This window comes from Salvelinus alpinus, chromosome 19 (genome assembly GCF_045679555.1).
Source record: "Salvelinus alpinus chromosome 19, SLU_Salpinus.1, whole genome shotgun sequence".
NCBI lineage: Eukaryota > Metazoa > Chordata > Actinopteri > Salmoniformes > Salmonidae > Salvelinus > Salvelinus alpinus.
In genome coordinates, this window is record NC_092104.1 from 1,595,221 (window position 1) to 1,601,119 (window position 5,899).

Genomic DNA, 5,899 nt, shown 5'->3' on the forward strand with positions numbered 1-5,899 from the left:
GAAAAGTTTATTAGTAACGTTTGGGATTCATTTTGTATGCAATTTGATGGAGGGAAACTGGGTGGATTATTGACTGAAGCGCGCCAGCTAAACTGAGTTTTTATGGATATAAAGAAGGACATTATCGAACAAAAAGGACCATTTGTGATGTAACTGGGACCTTTTGGAGTGCCAACAGAAGAAAATCTTCAAAGGTAAGGCATATATTATATCGCTATTTTCTGACTTTCGTGTCGCGACTCCCTGCTTGAAAATGATTTGTTTTGCATTTGTGTGCTGGGCGCTGTCCTCAGATAATCGCATGGTTTGCTTTCGCCGTAAAGCCTTTTTGAAATCTGACACGGCGGCTGGATTAACAACAAGTTAAGCTTTATTTTGATGTATTTGCACTTGTGATTTCATGAAAAGTTTAATATTTATAGTAATTTAATTTGAATTTGGCGCTCTTCAATTTCACCGGAAGGTGTCGAAATGGGAGGTGTCGAAACGCTAGCGTCCCACTAATCCGCAAGAAGTTAAGTAGGGTTCCAATTGGCCCTCAATTTAGCTAGACGGAGCGAGTGAACAACTTTGGTTGTGGGGTTGATATGACCCAAAATTCAATGCAAACTGTAGTCACATGTCAAACTCTGGTGGCCACGAAGTGTCAAATTGAATCAACAATCAACATGTCTCATAGTGAGGAGCCTGTAAAATGTAGCTAGATTCATAAACATATTTTGGGGAATTCTGAAATGTATTGTTATAAATGACCAAACTATAAAACTAGCTAGCCAGCTATGGATAACTGTAGCTAGCTACCTGACAGGAGTGCTAGCTAGATATGTTAGCTTGCTAGGTACATTCATACTGTAGCTAGCTACCTGACAGGAGTGCTAGCTAGATACGTTAGCTTACTAGGTAAATTAATTCTGTAGCTAGCTACCTGACAGGACTGCTAGCTAGATATGTTAGCTTACTAGGTGAATTAATACTGTAGCTAGCCTGTTGAGGACAGAGGGCGCTGCTTTCACTTTGGGGGAAATTCGTGCCCAATTTAAACGGCCTCGTACTCAATTCTTGCTCGTATAATATGCATATTATTATTACTATTGGATAGAAAACTCTGGGTAAAACAGAACTCATTTGGCAGCACACTTTCTGACCAGGAAGTGGAAAGTCTGAATTCGATGCTGTGTTCAAGGACCTGCCTATAAATGGGCATGATACGTATGACTATACGTGCACGTCATACACCTTCCCCTAGATGTCAAGAGGAAGTGAGAGAAGAAATGAGTTGATTATCTTGGTCTGAGATGGAATGAATCCTCTTGGAATGACGTGTCCTACATTTTCGGTTTTCTGGAAGGCGCGTGGAGGGACCTGTAATTGCCTTTTGAAAAGCTGTCGTTATAGGCGAATACTATCTCCGGCTTTGATTTTATTTGATACATGTCACAATATCATCGTAAAGTATGTTTTTTCAATATAGTTTTATTAGATTATTGAAATTTTTTCGGGACGTTAGGCGTGTTGCGTTGTTTGACTTTGTTCACGAAGGAGAGCTTTGCGCCACTGGGCCAGTGTGCTTGCTAATTCAAGAGGGAAAAACGACATTCTAATACCAAACAAAGACGGTTCTGGACAAAGGACCCCTTGTACAACATTCTGATGGAAGATCACCAAAAGTAGGACGCATTTTGTGATGCTATTACATATACAGTGGGGAGAACAAGTATTTGATACACTGCCGATTTTGCAGGTTTTCCTACTTACAAAGCATGTAGAGGTCTGTAATTTTGATCATAGGTACACTTCAACTGTGAGAGACAGAATCTAAAACAAAAATCCAGAAAATCACATTGTATGATTTTTAAGTAATTAATTTGCATTTTATTGCATGACATAAGTATTTGATACATCAGAAAAGCAGAACTTAATATTTGGTACAGAAACCTTTGTTTGCAATTACAGAGATCATACGTTTCCTGTAGTTCTTGACCAGGTTTGCACACACTGCAGCAGGGATTTTGGCCCACTCCTCCATACAGACCTTCTCCAGATCCTTCAGGTTGCGGGGCTGTCGCTGGGCAATACGGACTTTCAGCTCCCTCCTAAGATTTTCTATTGGGTTCAGATCTGGAGACTGGCTAGGCCACTCCAGGACCTTGAGATGCTTCTTACGGAGCCACTCCTTAGTTGCCCTGGCTGTGTGTTTCGGGTTGTTGTCATGCTGGAAGACCCAGCTACGACCCATCTTCAATGCTCTTACTGAGGGAAGGAGGTTGTTGGCCAAGATCTCGCGATACATGGCCCCATCCATCCACCCCTCAATACGGTGCAGTCGTCCTGTCCCCTTTGCAGAAAAGCATCCCCAAAGAATGATGTTTCCACCTCCATGCTTCACGTTTGGGATGGTGTTCTTGGGGTTGTACTAAACCTTCTTCTTCTTCCAAACACGGCGAGTGGAGTTTAGACCAAAAAGCTCTATTTTTGTCTCATCAGACCACATGACCTTCTCCCATTCCTCCTCTGGATCATCCAGATGGTCATTGGCAAACTTCAGACGGGCCTGGACATGCGCTGGCTTGAGCAGGGGGACCTTGCGTGCGCTGCAGGATTTTAATCCATGATGGCGTAGTGTGTTACTAATGGTTTTCTTTGAGACTGTGGTCCCAGCTCTCTTCAGGTCATTGACCAGGTCCTGCCGTGTAGTCCTGGGCTGATCCCTCACCTTCCTCATGATCATTGATGCCCCACGAGGTGAGATCTTGCATGGAGCCCCAGACCGAGGGTGATTGACCGTCATCTTGAACTTCTTCCATTTTCTAATAATTGCGCCAACAGTTGTTGCCTTCTCCCCAAGCTGCTTGCCTATTGTCCTGTAGCCCATCCCAGCCTTGTGCAGGTCTACAATTTTATCCCTAATGTCCTTACACAGCTCTCTGGTCTTGGCCATTGTGGAGAGGTTGGAATCTGTTTGATTGAGTGTGTGGACAGGTGTCTTTTATACAGGTAACGAGTTCAAACAGGTGCAGTTAATACAGGTAATGAGTGGAGAACAGGAGGGCTTCTTAAAGAAAAACTAACAGGTCTGTGAGAGCCTGAATTCTTACTGGTTGGTAGGTGATCAAATACTTATGTCATGCAATAAAATGCAAATGATTTACTTAAAAATCATACAACGTGATTTTCTGGATTTTTGTTTTAGATTCCGTCTCTCACAGTTGAAGTGTACCTATGATCAAAATTACAGACCTCTACATGCTTTGTAAGTAGGAAAACCTGCAAAATCGGCAGTGTATCAAATACTTGTTCTCCCCACTGTATCTGTCGAACTGTGTACTAGTAGTTTTGCGCCCATGTTTTGGGCATCTCTCGCCATAACGTAAGCCTTATGTCGTAATGAAGATATTTTTAGAATTCTAACACCGCGATTGCATTAAGAACTAATGAATCTATCGTTTCCTATACAACATGTATTTTTTTGTAATGTTTATGAATAGCTATTTGGTCAGAATAGGTGAGAGTCTAATAGAAATATCCGCACATTCTGGGAAAAAGATGCTACGTTAGCATAATGGATAACCACTGATTTCAGCTCTAAATATGCAAATTTTCGAACAAAACATAAGTGTATGTATAACCTGATGTTATAGGACTGTCATCTGATGAAGGTTTATGAAGGTTAGTGAAAATTAATATCTTTTGCTGGTTTATTCGCTAACGCTAACGTGCCTATTGCTATCGCTAACGTGCCTTGATGAATGAATGCGGTTGTGTGGTAGGCTATTGTAGTAAGCTAATATAATGCTATATTGTGTTTTCGCTGTAAAACACTTAAAAAATCGGAAATATTGGCTGGATTCACAAGATGTTTGTCTTTAATTTGCTGTACACCATCGATTTTTCAGAAATGTTTTATGATGAGTATTTAGGTATTTCACGTTGGTCTCTATAATTACTCTGGCTGCTTCGGTGCTATTTCTGACGGTAGCTGTGATGGTAGCAGCAATGTAAAACTGATTTATACCCCAAATATGCAAATTTTTCGAACATGTTATTGTGTAACATGTTATAGGACTGTCATCTGATGACGTTGTTTCTTGGTTAGTTTGGTTGGTTCTTGGTTAGTTTGGTTGGTTTCGTGCATGCTACCTGTGCTGTGAAAAATGTCTGTCCTTTTTTGTATTTGGTGGTGAGCTAACATAAATATATGTGGTGTTTTCGCTGTAAAACATTTTAAAAATCGGACATGTTGACTGGATTCACAAGATGTGTATCTTTCATTTGCTGTATTGGACTTGTTAATGTGTGAAAGTTAAATATTTCTAAAACATATTTTTTGAATTTCGCGCTCTGCCTTTTCAGTGGAATGTGGGAGGAGTTCCGCTAGCGGAACGCCGGGGCTAGACAGGCTAGCTACCTGACAGGAGTGCTAGCTAGATACGTTAGCTAACTAGGTAAATTAATTCTGTAGCTAGCTACCTGACAGGAGTGCTAGCTTGATACGTTAGCTTACTAGGTACATTACTACCTTTAGGTTGGTTGTTTTTAAGCTCAACTTCCAGATTTCCACCAAGGACGTTGCCTCTCCGATCATCACTCTCCCTCGCTTGGGCAAGGGACATTTAATGTACACTCGGATGTGACGATGTAAAATGTCATTCAAGGACTGAGTGTTTAAGGCCGAGGGCTGTCTACTTTGAGGTTGGAACGTGTTTAGGGCCGAGGGCTGTCTACTTTGAGGTTGGAACGTGTTTAGGGCCGAGGGCTGTCTACTTTGAGGTTGGAACGTGTTTAGGGCCGAGGGCTGTCTACTGTGAGGTTGGAACGCAGCCCCTCTCTCCTCAGCAGCAGGTGCACATGAAGGGAACAGCCGGAACCAGTTTACGCTGGACAGAAGCTATACGTTTTATTGAGTTGTAATTGGCTGATACAAATAACAAGCTTGTGCAGTTTCTCATCACCTCACACATATTGAATTAACAGAGGACGGGTCCAATCGGGTCCAGTTGGTAAACACAATTATATCAGACCCGACCCAGATCCGAGACAAAAGACAGAATTTAAGACTTTTGGATACGTGAAGACTCAGGACAGAGTTGTGTAAATATACTGTATTAGGTTAGTCCTCAGAACAGAATTGACTTCATGTGACCCCTACCACCACATTAACGTAGCTCCACCTAGTGGCCTGTTCAGTAACGTGGATTCATCCCTGTGTCAGTGGCGCCACCTAGTGGCCTGTTCAGTAACATGGATTCATCCCTGTGTCAGTGGCTCCACCTAGTGGCCTGTTCAGTAACGTGGATTCATCCCTGTGTCAGTGGCGCCACCTAGTGGCCTGTTCAGTAACGTGGATTCATCCCTGTGTCAGTGGCGCCACCTAGTGGCCTGTTCAGTAACATGGATTCATCCCTGTGTCAGTGGCTCCACCTAGGGGCCTGTTCAGTAACGTGGATTCATCCCTGTGTCAGTGGCGCCACCTAGTGGCCTGTTCAGTAACGTGGATTCATCCCTGTGTCAGTGGCGCCACCTAGTGGCCTGTTCAGTAACGTGGATTCATCCCTGTGTCAGTGGCGCCACCTAGTGGCCTGTTCAGTAACGTGGATTCATCCCTGTGTCAGTGGCGCCACCTAGTGGCCTGTTCAGTAACGTGGATTCATCCCTGTGTCAGTGGCGCCACCTAGTGGCCTCTTCAGTAACGTGGATTCATCCCTGGGTCAGTGGCGCCACCTAGTGGCCTGTTCAGTAACGTGGATTCATCCCTGTGTCAGTGGCGCCACCTAGTGGCCTGTTCAGTAACGTGGATTCATCCCGGTGTCAGTGGCGCCACCTAGTGGCCTCTTCAGTAACGTGGATTCATCCGTGTCAGTATCTCATATAGTACAACATAAAAGAAGACAGGAATAACATG